At 42.1% G+C, this 15,206-nt stretch overlaps 1 pseudogene; it reads right to left on the reverse strand.

Moving 5' to 3' along the window:
• Positions 1–678: 678 nt before the first annotated feature.
• LOC113748168 (glycogen debranching enzyme-like) overlaps positions 679–15,206 on the reverse strand; it is a 21,392-nt pseudogene continuing 6,864 nt past the window's right edge.

A 15,206-nucleotide genomic window follows, 5' to 3' on the forward strand; every position in this document is an offset into this window, starting at 1 on the left:
CATGGACATAACAGTTCATTTGAAGACACTGTGGTTGTCACAGTTTAAAATACCACCCACACACACACACACACACACACACACACACCACCCCACACCCCCCACACACACCACACACACACCACACACATACGTACCGAGCCTCCGATGTCTCTTCCAGGAGCAGCATCAGTCCTCTGAGAGCGAGATGAACGTATCTCGACCCCAGGCAACGGAAAATCCCAGAGAGACGTGGAGGGAAGACCTGAAGCCACGTTACCATGTATTTAAATGTAGACTGTAATCTACTGAATCTCATCTTTCACCTCACCACTCATGTCAGTTATTTTTGTTACATTTGTTGCTAGGCTACCTGCAGCCAGAGACACACAGCCACTGCCTCCTTCTGGCCTGTGATTGGGCTGAGGCGGTAGGGAAACGCCCTCGATGGTGGAAAGTGGCGGGAGGGCAGGGAGGAAGCGCCCGGGACACCGCACATCTGAAACTGAACCCAGAGCCAGGTGACGAACGAAGGTGGAGCCATTCTGGATGAAACTAAACAAATCAGAAGTCCTTCAGATTTTAGTTTTACATTTGAATTTCAGACCTCACACAACACGATCTCCAGGGTCCTTCCTACCTTGACATGAGCTTCAGAGTTGCGTCCAGGGGCTTGTGTAGGTGGGACACCAGGATGGCTCAACGTAAACAGGGATGAGGGTAGCGTGGGATGTGTTTCAAGTAGGTAAAACAGGCTGCCACCCACTGACCCACCTGCAGAGAAACACGTGCTACAATGTAAATGGACTGTACCTTATATATATCTCCTTTCTAACCTTCTGACCACTCAAAGCTCTTTTACACTACATATCTCATTCACCCATTCCCACACATTCATACACTGATGGCATTGGCTGCCAATATGTTACATTGAAACTGGAACTGAACTAAGTACTCTAGTATAACTATTTGTTATCTTTTATGTTACTATGAAAGATTAGATATATATGATATGAAGATCAGAAGAATGTTGGCATCCTTCTGTTTGCTTCCTTCAGATGGTGCAGCAGAACAGAAAAGTAGGTGGGTCTGTGTGGAAGCCTCACCTGTGCCAGTGGTCCCTCTCTGTTTATCAGTCTATTGGACACATAGTCGATCAGCCAGTCCCCTTGTCTGAGGTTAGCACACAGAGGATGGCCAGGTCATTGTTGGGACGGATGTCGGCCAACACTGACATCAGACCTGCAGTCACACCACAACTCCACTTACAGTCCTGTCAGCAACATCAAATATGAGCACCAAAAACAACAGACAACAAGCCTGTCAAAAGGTTTGGTTCAGACTTTAGCTGCTGTCAAGCTGCTTTTATGAATGGAATGTTGCCATGCCCCATGTAAGATATAAGATGCATCATCAGCTATAGTCGAGCAGTAGTACTGTACAAACAGTCCAGAGGATCTGTGTGTGACCCCAGTGTGCTGCAAACATGAGAAAAACACTCCACACGATCCACTGAGTACAAATAAAAAGCCTGTGGTATCGCAGGGACTCACACCAACGTGTTTCTGCTCAACGCTGTCATTTGGCTTGAAATGTGTCGGGCAGGCTCATTATGGTTAAGATTACTTGTGAGTGTGGTGTGTATGTTGAGTAGCTAGCTCATTTTAGTGCTCGTTATGACCACCATAGTGGACACTGGTATGCTTAACTGAACTACAAACATGCACATGTTAACTGCTCTGCCATGTAACTACCTTGTAGTCCAGCATATTTGAGAGTTCTTCCCACCCGGGGGATACTGTAACAGCCCCCACCGTCTTCTTGTTCTTCTGAGTGCAGCGGAAACAGCAGCACATTCAGGTCCGCTAACGTCAGCGTCGACATCAGTTCTGTTGTCCAATATTACAGACATGTAGCTCAGAGAACAAAGGCCTCTATGATCTTTATATGCCACTTAGTGAACCATCTCTGCAGAACTATTACTTTGTTTTACCAAATGTGGAACTGAAACAGCTCACCTGTGTAACCCAATCTCCAGGTTGTTTACGTTTTTACCAACTGCCTGTGTATAGGTGTCTTATTTCTTTTTTTAGAAAACATTTACCTGCAATTCTTCTTCTTTCTTCCTAACAGGTTCCGATAAACATTGTCAGGCTCATGATGGACAGTTTAATAAAAAAATAAAAATAAATAAAAAAAATCGATACTAGACCAGAGATTGCCTCGAGCAGAGACGAGGAGGGCTACAGAGGCCTTGTTTCACCAGAGGAGAGTGTTTACATCGTCTGTTTGTCTTTGTCACTCCAGTACTACACATAAACCCAGAGCTGCAGGTGTCATCAGATGACCAAACTAAGTTTTCATACATGTCAACACATGTCCATTTACACAGCAGAAGGAAACTCTTCAGTCAAACTCTGCTGACATTTGCAGGTGGATTTGGATTTTTTAGATGGGACTCAAGATGGGAAAAAACAAAACAGGAGGATGCTTGGAGGAAGGCTTTTGAAATACCGAGAGAAGGCTTTATACAGATTACTTCATATGCAGTAAAACTTACGACACTTAAACCTAATGTGATGTTTAAAGTCGTGTCTACCCCCTATAGTTGACTAAACTGTTCGGAGTAATTTCATTTTTGAGGGATGGTGGAATTCTCTACAGGTAAATCACAAATTAACAACTTTATATCTTTATTGTGACCAACGTAAACAAAACGTAATGTCTCATCAGGGCAGGGGTGAGTGTATTACTCACTGTGCCAGGGGGTTCTGCGTGCCATCTGGTGAGTTTCCTCTGCCACACTGCCTCTCCTGTACTTTGGGCTGAACTGGGACAAATAATACCTCAGCACCCCCACCAACCTCTGGGCCTTGGGTCTCAACTAACCTGTGAGAAGGAGAGAGAGTGGAGAGAGTGAGAGAAAACTTTGTGACTAACAAATGACAAAAATGTGTGCTGCTAATAAAATTAGCTTTAAGCAACCATGGACATTACCATTAAATGATGATGTAAATTGTAGGTTTGATAGTTGTGCTGAAGGTCTGTGCTGTCTGTGTGTGTGTGTGTGTGTTGTGTGTGTGTGTGTGTGCGGATTACCTGAAGGCGATAAACACTGCCAGGCGTCAGCTTCTGAAGGTGATTTCCTGCACAAACTCTGATCGACCTTTAGACGTCACTCCAGCTTGCTTCACCAACGTACTCCCCTTAACTACATATACATATTTTGATCACGTTATTATATGTATGAATAACTATTTAAATAAGAATGATAACTATTCCATTCATACAGAGAAACTTGTGTAATGTTCAATATTTACTGGTATATGTTCTTTGATTTCCACAGTGATTCTGGCATGCCGTTGATGTACTTGTCATCCTGCGTATAACTCCCAGCATTCCTTTCCACTGTCCTTGCCTCTAGTATCACTTCCTCTATCTTCCCTTGAAACAGAGAGACAGACAGAAATTTCAGCAGTAGAAGCCCCGGTTCTTTGACATACTCTTCATATAGTGTGAAAAAGAATCCTACAAAGAAAGCCACAATACCAGGGTATGAACATGGTGGGACGTTGGTGCCGTACTGATGGGTTTTGGGGTTCCAGAAGGCTGTGCGGCACACTGAAAACCACAGACTGGGTGTGTTGCTGGGACAGTGGCGAGTAAACTGCAAACAATATCTGCATCGGACTTGGTTACATCCACCTGGAGAGGGGAAGACCATTGTTGAGATTAGACTTGGACAACTGTTCACTGAGAACGCATCTTTTAGAAAACAGAAGGTGAGATCAAACTACTTTTAGTGTGAGCTCACCACACCCACATGCACAAACTACATCATGCTACCTGTATGGATCCCTGGGCAGCCAGTTCCTGGTGCAGCTTGTTGAGTGCCAGTTTCCCAGCTACACTGCCACTCTGGAATCCAACCTCAGCAGTGGACGTTGGGGCTGCTGAGGGGTTCCACTTGGGGTAAAAACGCTCTCCTTCACCACAGAGATCTACACACACCCGCCCACACACCACATAACTATATAATGTATATCGTTTTAAATTATAACCTTACTCATTTGTCATATTTCCATGTAAAAGTATATAAGGGGGAAGTGTACATAAGTGTTATTAATTCAGTTCAATACATTTCAGTTTTGGAGACAATACATTTCAGTGAGCAGAAAATCCTAGAATGAGGTTTAAATAATGCCGTGAAAAAATCCAAAACCTATGAGTTAAAGTTAAGTGTAAATAACCTGATGAGGCATAATTCATCGTATCCTCTGGTGGATCCCGTCGCACAGCAGGCCATAGAGATCTATAGCAGAGGGGGAGGGAGTCCAGTGCTGAACGCAAGCTGTTTGACAAAGAGAGGCAGCAGCATGAGCTGACATGTGGCTAGTTTAACCTATTGGTCAAATTTGGTCCAGTATTTGTACTTCTGTAAGCAGGTAAAACAGCAAAAGCATGAGGACTTCAGTAGGTGGTATTTTTATAATCACGAGAAGTGTGTGAATTGAATTAGATGGTAAAAGCCAACAACATACAGTTGCTGTTTTTTTAGGTAAAATTCAAAGATTATACATATCTAACAGAAATGTTACAGCATCTTAGTCTATGAACAGCACCCTAACTTGACCATAAAAGAGATCCACCTGTAGGGACACTCGTTGTCGTGGGTTACATCCAGGGCACATGGCATGGGCGATGAGGGCATCAGTGGACGGAGCACTTGGCTGAACAAAAGCTCCGACTGGCTCGCCTCCATACGGTTAGCCAATCTGCCTTCTTCATGGCTGTCGCCAGCTGACATGGCCTCTGTGAACAGGAGACGTTGTGAGAGAGGGGGCAGTTATCAACAACACAATCAGTACCGCTGCGCACTGTGGGTTCACACATTCCAGCTGGGCCACATTCCAATCTGGCCATGCAGGTGTTCTGCCTCTGAGAGCTGCTGGACAGCACAAGCTGCAGTAAATACTGCGTATGATATAATAGTGTAGGATTATATTGGGGGCCAAACCAAACTTATTCTGCTCCACTGTGTAGGCCTGTATTTGTATTTGGGAACTGTATCAAGATTACAGGACATGTGACAAACTAAGGAAAGAAAGTTATGATGAGATGCTTCCCTACAGGTCACAGGACTCACTGAATGATTGGAGGACTGGTTTGAGGTCACAGCAGTCTTTTTGCTCATAGTGTGCATACATTACACCTGTCATGAACATAAAGGAGTCTTTATGAGTCTTTACACAACTTTTTCAGTGTCATTCGTGTCAATTATGTCAGTTTAATGTAAGTTAACACTATTTGATATATAGTCGATTATACATGACAAAGCTTATTATGCAACTTGACATTAACCACAGATTAAAAGTGACCAACAATAATCTGCCATAAACATGTCAAATGTCATAAACATGCCATAGCAGGTCTAATTATCAAACTTAAAGAAACTATTCACGCTTTAGTGTTAACATTATATTAAACTATTATATGTTGTTGGTTTGACAAGGCAGTATATAGATATCCGTATATAATGACACCTGGTTGCTCAAACAAGCCATCTGTAACAGCATCCACCTGTTAGTCACGCGTCCATGCTCTTAATCCTGCATAAACTTTAAGCCTTAATATATGTGAACGGTGAGTTGTATATAATTCACCCTCAGTACAGTTGTCCTGAACGGGGAAAATTAGCTACAGAGACAAAACTGTTTTTTTGTACCAGGCTGTAAACATGTTTATTTCTGCTGTGAGTTGGACATTTGGACATGGGGACTTATGAGGACTGACTCACTTCTGGAGCCAGCCTAAAGTGGACTGCAGTTGTTTTTAGCACTTTGGTATAGGCTTCATTCACGCCCACAGAGGTGCTGCTTGTTTTTGACCTGGTCTGCCTGTACTGTTAACTGTGTTATGAAATATTTCCTTCACCTCGACTCAGCAGCACTGTTTGGACTGACTATAAAGATGTCATTAAATGTTATTGAGGCTGTTTATGACAGAACATGGTACTGAGGTGATTTACAGAGTTTCCTGATGGACACGTAGTGGAAAGTAACACTGAGTGAGTTTCCAATCATTTCATTATTATTACTATTTATTGTTAGTTATTTGGCTTTGGTTGGGAACAGTAGGTGCCCGTCTATCTCAACACTGTGGTGGCCGGGTGAGGCTTGAAGAGACCTGTTGCTGCCTTCCTAGACATAATAGATAGCTGCCACTGCATGTTCCAATTGACGTAAAACAGACATCTGTGTTCTCCAGGACTAGAATATGCAATTGACAATGACACTTCTTGGTATTAAAGCATTCTCTTTGTCTCATTTGGGGCGTGTAGTATTTGTGGTGTTTTATCCTGTATATTTAAAGTCTATCCATTAGGATGAGTTGGGTAGAATGTGAGACCAACTCAGGCGCTCTTCTGATGTAATTTGAAAATGTATCTAATAAGTATCTATAAGACATCAGGGCTCCTGAACACTTTCTTCACACCTGACCTCACCATTGACCTTGACTTTAGCACCTTCTCCACAACATTTATAACCTGCATTTCTTAGGGAGTCACTGTGTTCTGCTTTACTGTTGTGTGTGCTGTTGTACTTCATGTATTTGTGTCAGTTACTGCTGTGTGATTATGTGTGCCTTCTCTGTGATGTACACACTGTGAAAAATCATGCAATTGTAGATGAGTAGACATGCACAAGCACATAAATACCTACCTTGTGAATGTATGTATATTCAAATTCAATTCCACTTATTTGTCTCATATAACTCTAAAAGAACAACTATAGTGAAATGTATTTCTGTGAAAGTAATGCTAAAATGCTAACTAAATGGTATAACTACAACAACAATAGTTGATAATAGTTAATAAAGTAATAATAATATATGTATAATAACAAAACAACAACAACCATAACAATCCAAAATAATAAACAGTGTCCTAGAACTTCTTGTATGTAGGTGTGTGCATTTTGAACATGAACATGAGTGTTACCTCGTATGAGCGATGTGATCCCTAGCTTGGTTGCAACGATATTATCCATCTCCTCGCTGCCGGTGAACAGTTCAGCCACCACATACAGGTTAGGACCAAGTGTTCTGGCCACGTCCAGCATGAACTGGTTAACCACAGCAAGGCACACACACCCAAACCCAATGCAGACAGGACAAGAGGTCATGATGGATGAGGGGGGAAAGAGGAAGATGGGAAATAGATAGAGAAGGAGGAGGAGGGAGTTCATGTAAAGATGATACAGCCAGTTAGTGATAACAGGCCTCAAAAGTAACCAAACATGCGTCATACAGTCCATGAAACAGAGAATGAGAGTAACGAGGGGGATATTTGTATGAGAAGAAGAATAAAAGAAGGAATGCAATGAAAGGAGAAGAAAGAAACAAAAACACAAAGTTAGTTCATGCACAAGAGATGTACCTTCTTATATAGACTGCTAATTCCCAGCCGGTTAACAAACCATTGTCAATGAGCTCGCTGCCTGAAACAGTTCAGCTATCACATACAGATTGTGTCTGACCGACCCTGGCTGCATCTAACATGGCCTGGACAAGGACAATACATGAGTGTTACAGACGGGAGAAAAGGAGTCTGCGGTTTAGGTAGGTTAGGTACAGTATGCTTTACACACATAAAGACATAAGACCAGGCTTGCAATGAAAATTACATTTTCTTTTCACACTATTTAGTTATTGACTATTTCTTCTCACATTAACCCTAAATATGGACTCCAGCCCGTGTCCTCTCTGTGCTTATGCCTGAGTTTACTCTTGGCATGGCATGTCTGTCAGTTTGCTGCACGTACTGTTTCCTGTAGGTCTGTCCAAGAATGTGGCCATAGTGAGGCAAACAGTGTCTTTTTTATTCCAGAAAGCTCTTTAACATGTTACACCCATGAGGTGTAAGAAATCTCACAATGTTACATCCAACTTAACGAGTTGCCCAGTACATTTACCATGTGAGTTGGTTATTAACAATGTGTATCTTCACCTTCTATTCTTGTTACACAGAAAAACAGAACAGAAATACCTGCATGATGGAACAACCAGTCTACATAAACTTACAACCCCAGAGTTCAATGTTCCTGAAACTGGAGTGTGTTGACACCGCTTTATGGACCCTTTTAAGGGTTCACATTGTTACATTGTGCATAGGCCTGCATTCGATTGAAACTGTGTTGGTATTCATATACAAAGCCACTTCGCAAGTGCCTTGGTCTGACCCATCACTGTTGTGTCAATAATGACGTAATTAACAACCTTTTTAAAACGTATGAGCAATTATTAATGAATTGAAGTTTTAACGAAGGTGGCATTTATTATATGGATTATATTGCCAAACACTTTCTCTGGTTGCTCAGTGTATTTAAGCACACAGATATAATTATGACAATTACCCTCAGCTACATGTAAATGGTGTAGAGTGGCAGTTGTCCAGTCTGACTCCATGGAAATATTTGGGCTGTGATTTCTGTGTATTTCTCATGGGGCCCCACAGGTAGGGGCAGTCCTCGGGCCCCTTGCCATGCGGAGTTTAAACACTGTCACCCCAGCATATCAGCTCTCGACGAAGGTTACACGTTAGAGCCTAAATGAGCACAGATACAGTGAGTCACAATTTCATCAGTGCAGACAGTTCAACATATAACCTTAAAATAGTGTATGCTGCATTGGACTCTCACATCTCTGTCCCATCCAGGTGACGTCAAATCAAATCAAACCCAGATCAAATTTATTTGCATATTCACCAAGTACATTTGCCTCGGAGGGTTTACAATCTGTACAGGAGAGTGACACCCTCTGTCCTTAGACCCTCGGTTCAGTGAGGAAAAAACTTGCCCACAAAAAACCTTTAACAGGGAAAAAAATGTGGAGAAGAAACTCAGGAAGAGCCACAGAGGAGGGATTCCCTCTCCCAGGACGGACCAGACGTGCAATGGATGTCACGTGTACAGGACAAATCAACACAAAACATTGTACAATTACAATGACTGATAAAATGACAATGAATTACAATGAATGCTAAAATGATAATGAAACACAAATGAATGATAAAATGATTACCGTAGCGTGGAACCTGTGATAGAGATAGAGAGGCACAGATGCACAGCAGCAGCAAATCATCAACTAACTATAAACTGTAATGGAGATTATGTAACAATAATGACAGAGACAGAGAAACCTGCTGGACGAGAGGAACAGGGGAAGAATGGAAGAAGTTTAGTTAGTAAGACCCAAAAACCCAGAAAGGAAGAGGAGCCTGAGTAGCTGAAACGCTCTGGCTCCCAATCTATTTGGAACTATAGGAACCACAAGGAACCCAGCGTCCCTGAGAGCCGCAGTGTGTCTAGAGGTGGGTAGTAGGTACTATGAGCTCTTTTAGATAGATGGTGCCTGACCATGAAGAGCTTTGTAAGTAAGGAGAAGAATTTTAAATTCTATTCTAGATTTAATAGGTAGCCAATTGCAAGGAAGCCAAAATGGGAGAGATGTGATCTCTGATCTTGGTTCTGTCAGAAACACGTGCAGCAGCATTCTGAATTAACTGCAAAGTCCTAAGAGACTTATTGCGAGCGTCTGATAACAAACGAGTTACAATAGTCCAGCCTTAAGAACAAATGTGTGGACTAGTTTTTCTGCATCCGCCGGAGACAATGCGTCTGATTTAGCGATTGTTGAAGTGGAAAGAATGCAGTCCTCGAAATAGTTTTATGTGGAATGTTAAAGGACAAATCTTGATCAAAAACCACTCAAGACTCTTTACAGTGGGCTGGAGGCCAGGGTGATCCCATCAAAGTAACTAAGTCTCTAGAAAGAGAGTTTCTGAGGTGTTTGGGTCCAATTACAAGAACTTCAGTTTTTTTTTTTCCAATTGTAGGTCATCCAACTTTTTATATCCTTAAGGCATGTTTGGAGTTTAGTTAACTGATCACATAATTTGAATTTGTATTGTTCAATTCAAATTCAGTTCTCACAATTCAATTTCAATTTTCTGTGACAAACATCTGGGTAGTTGAGGCAGAGCAATCGAGCGCAGATACACAGGAAACAAATGCCCATAACAGCAGCAGTTGCCGTGGCAGGGCAGACACACACACACACACACACACACACACACACACACACACACACACGTAGGTGCTGATTGGCCGAAGAGGCGTCCTGTGTATCTGTGCTCGATTGCTCTGCCTCAACTACCCGGGTGTTTGTCACAGAAAATGTTCAGTTCCAAATTAATAAATTACAATTCAGTTTTTCAATGCAGTGATTTAAACTGAACAATACAAATTCAAATGATGTGATTCAAATTCATTTTTTTAATGCAAATATTCAAGTTAAGCAATTCAAATTCAAATGTAAATGATTTAAATTCAGATTCTGGTGGCACATATTTCAGCCTGTAGTGGGCCTCCACTTGGCTCCGCCTGAAATACACGGCTGTTCTATTTTTGATGGACGCCATGAGCAGCCCGCGTCAATTTCCACAGAGCAGCTCGAGCTGACAGGAAGCCAGACACAGAAACAGCATAGAGAATGGATTTTCAAAATAAAATACCCTGTGCAAACTGCTGGTTGTTAAAACAGACAACAGCAAAACAAATGAACTACGTAGCATATTTACACACGTAGAAGCATATTTAGAAGAACATAAACCAGGAAAATGACCAAATCTGAGCAAAGTTTGATGTGCCCAGTGAGGTTTTGGGTTTCGAGCCATTACAGCAGTGTCTGGGTTGATTCCAGCATGCAGCCCTTTGCTTCACGTCATCCTCTCTCTCTCTCTCTGTCTATCTATCTATCTCTTATTCAGGCTGACTTTCTTCATGAAGGGCTTTTATGTTAATGTTAACGTATGTTTGTCACAGTGGTTTCATACGGGCACAGGACAGACAGACTAATGACAAACATTGAAAATATATGAAGCATAAAATGAGGTCAGCATGTGCATGTCCCAGCGTGTGTGCATGTAGGCTATGTTGTATGACAAAACCGTTTCACAGTCAACATTTGGTGATTTATTTATTTATTTATTTTTTGTTCTGTGAGGAATTGCCAGGAATTTTACGAGCTTCCTGTTTTATCTCATGCATCACCCTCCTCCTGAACAATATAAGCAGTAGTCAGAATGTAGTGAGTGACGCTCAGCCAAACTAAAAGTGGCTGGTAGTTGTCTTTTCATAATCCAAGCAGCACATAGCAGAGAGGAAAGTCAAACATACTTGAGGGATTAATTGCAGAGCGGTGGGCTGCTGGGTTTGGATTCAGTGTTCCCATGCAGTGCACATTTCAGAGACTGCCTGCTGGATTTTACTCAACACTGTTTGCTTTGCTGAATTTCCTTGTTTGACACCTGAGGCGCTTCTTTTCTCCAGCTAAAAAAAAATCCACAGGTTTGAGCTGTCACAGTGGTTCCATGTGCTGCATCCCTTCATGCTCATATCGGTGCTATCTACAGACCACATGCTGCACATGGACACCTCTTGTGTGTGATTGGCTATAAACTTGTCAGTCAAAGCTTTGTGGGGAAAATAAATTATACGCCCACAGTTGTCAAGATGGTATATGGATCTTGTAAAAATGTGGGACCATTAAAAACCAGCAGCCCAGAGGGTAGGAAACGACATATACCACAAGTGTCAGACTGGATATCAAATGCACTTCAGCTGTGAGCTGCACAGTGTTTATTTCTGTGAATATTACAAAATGCTAAAGCCTGGCATCTTAAAAAGGAAGGCACTCACAGGTGATGCCATTATGTGATGTATGAAGCCAATGCAGCAGTGCTAAAAACTGTAATCTCTCGAGCGGCCACTTGAGGATGGCTACAGAAATTAGTCAGTCTCCATATTAAAATGTCCAATTTAGCAGAAATAAACATATTTACAGCCTGGTTCGTGGTCTTTAACCGTTTTGGTCTCTATAGCTAATTTCCCCATATTTTAACTTGTTTAAATGATGACAATTCTGAAATTTCTTCCAAAATACATTAAATATGTTGAAAATAGTTGCTGAAAACATGTAAAAAAAAAACTTTGAACAATATTACTGAAATGTGGCGTTAGAGGTTCAAACTGTTTTTCACCAGTTTTCAGTCCAGGATTTTGTGGGCGGTCCTGAGAGGTGGCTCTGATATTGGTATCGTATTGGTCCCCATATTGAAGAAGATTCTAGATTGGGTATCGGTGACAATGGGCTGATCCATATCGGCCGATCTATTCAGTCTAATTCTATGCCGTGTGCTATGAGTGACGTCATACACAACACGCACGAGTGAAAGGATCGGCTATCTGGAAATTTTCACACTACCTCAGCCAACAAACTCGACGGCTACTTGCAATACCTGCACAGTCAATGTTCCGAGGAGCTATAACTAGGAGTTATAACTTCAAGTTATAACACAACCAAATGAAAACACCTACAGAAATTTCACGCCAGAGAACACGCAGAGTTCATTGAACTGAGTAAACAAAACAGAGGCAGTATGAAGCAGCTAACTTTGAAGGAGATAAAGGAAAGAGGTGAAATGTCTACTTAATAGTGTGCAGGCAAGCTTGTGAAGCTATTGGTTTTTTTTTAAGATTGTTGTACTGATGCACAGTTATTAAATAAATAAATCAGTACATTTCTATGTTTATTTGTTATTAAAAAACAGGAAAGATGTTGCCTTGCACAAAAGAATAATCCCAGTCTTTTCCACACAGTGAGACATACCGTTTGTTACCGTAATTCTGTGCTGTTTTTCTGTATTGGATCGGTATCGGCCGATATTAAATCTCAGATATCGGTATCGTATCGGAGTTGAAAAAAGCGGATCGGTGCATCCCTACTGCAAACTAGGGATGCACGATATTTATTGAACTGATTAAATATCGGCCGATATGGAGAGAAATTACGTTATTTTTTATCGACCCGATAGTTCATTTTAACCGATAAAAAGATCCGATAAATTAATGAAATTGTGGAAATTGTTTGCAGGCCGAGTAGCCCCAAAAAATGCGCTGCGTTTTGGGGCTATCGCACCTTATTGGCAGGACCCGGTAGCAGCTAGCGGTGCTGCTAAGGTTAAAATAACACAGTGTAGATGATTGACACCTGTCGACCAATCAGAGTCAGGAGAATCGATTAGTACCGCCCACATTCACTTTTGACCCACCAATGACGATCCAGAATGAAGTAAACCCAAAGGTAGTATATCGCACCAAGAGGTCACACTTCACTGTCAAAGCCTCTTTGTCTTTATGTAACAACCAGGAGCTTCATGACTGATTCAAACTAAAGCAGAGACATAGCAGGAGACATTAACAGGAGACATTAACAGGAGACCATTAACAGGAGACATAGCAGGAGACATTAGCAGAGACATAGCAGGAGACATTAGCAGCGTTTCTCCACGCTGGAATAGAACTTTTGACACAAAACAGCAAAGATCAGACATACTGTGTAGTTTTGTGGATTTTTTTGCTACTCTTTGGGGGCCTGCTCACAGAGTTTTCATCGCACAGTGATGAGACACATATCTTTGTAATCAGCAGAGTCTCTGCTTTCACGTGACGTTTGTGTGGTTTGGTTGAACTGGTGAAATTAGCAGAAGCACTAAAGTTGTCATGCGCTGTTTTCGTGTTTTTGTTACATGCCCAGATAATTGCTTGGGGATTGAACTGTGTTTTGTTTGGGTAGCAATGCTTGGTAGAGCTTTTAGCTGAATTTCTCCCCGTCATCTTGGTATGCTACATGTCAGGATTGGTGCTTCCTAGCAGACACTAATCGTCTGTATTGCTGTATTGTGCATGTATTTCACGCTGCCCCCCGTATGAGGGACTTTCGGGTTGAAATATGAAGTTATCGGTTATTGGTATTGGCCATGAGAAGCAGGAAATTATCGGATATCAGTTGAAATTTTTCACATCGTGCATCACTACTGCAAACAATGAGTTATCAGACACAATGCTGCCACTATATTTACAGTGAAGTTAGACACAGGGTTCGTACGGTCATGAAAAACCTGGAAAAGTTTTGGAATTTTAAAATTAAATTTCCAGGCCCTGGAAAAGTTATGGAAAAAAGTATTTTGCCCGAAAGTTTTGGAAAAGTCATGGAAATTAATTTAATGTTTCGCCGATTATCTGATTTAATGTGCCCGGTAACGAAATGTTAACTAAATTGCCACGAGTTGACTTTTAAATGTCTCAAATGCAGTCCGCATATGCCCGTTGACTGCCAAACCCTGTGTTGCCAGATTGGGTAGTTTCCCTAGTTTCCGCCAGGCGGATCTTGAACATTTTGAGGGCTGGAAATCTTCAGTAATATCTGGCAACCCTGCTCGGCGCGCTAGTGCTGCAACGGCTGGATGATGGCGTGACATGATTTAGTATGCCGGGAAAGTGTAGCTTTAATAGTGCGTGGCTTTCAAAAGAAAGCTACCAACAGTGGCTGGCAAGGGATGGCGACCAAGGACGTGCCCGGTGCAAGTTTTGCATGAAAAGTTTTGATGTGTCTAATATGGGCGAGGCAGCACTTGTTAGCCACCTAAAAGGCAAGAAACACCAGGTGCTAGCCTCAGCTACGAACAGATTAGCAATAACTGACTTCATGACCACGGTCACAACAGAGAGGCCATCTACCAGTAGCGTCGTCTTGTCAGCAGCAACAAAGCAATCGACAATCAGTTCTGATTCAAAAAACGAAGTCCTGAAAGCTGAAATATTGTGGGCGCTGAAAGTAATGAATTCACACTACTCGTTTAAATCGTCCGAAGACACAAGCAAGCTTTTCGGCGCAATGTTCCCAGATAGCGAGATTGCGAAGAGATTCGCCTGTGGAGAGAGAAAGTGTGCGTACATGTGTACATTTGGGATTGCTCCTCATTTCAAAAAGCTGCTACTGTCAGAGGTGTCGAGCCAAACGACGTATGTCATGTTGTTCGACGAGAGCTTAAACCACCATTTGCAGTCTAAACAAATGGATTTGCACGTAAGGTTATGGGACGGAGCAGAGGTGAAGACAAAATACATCGGCTCGGAATTCCTGGGGCATTCCACTGCAATCGATCTTGTTGAGAAAATTAGCAACGCGCTGGCCGAGACAGGTGTGAAGAACCTCATCCAGCTGTCCATGGACGGCCCTAATGTTAATTGGAAAGCGTTTTCCCTGCTTCAAAAAGAGATGCAGAAGCAAGTGGACAGATCGCTGCTGAACATTGGCTCCTGCGG

Source organism: Larimichthys crocea, chromosome XVIII (assembly GCF_000972845.2).
Source record: "Larimichthys crocea isolate SSNF chromosome XVIII, L_crocea_2.0, whole genome shotgun sequence".
Classification (NCBI taxonomy): domain Eukaryota; kingdom Metazoa; phylum Chordata; class Actinopteri; family Sciaenidae; genus Larimichthys; species Larimichthys crocea.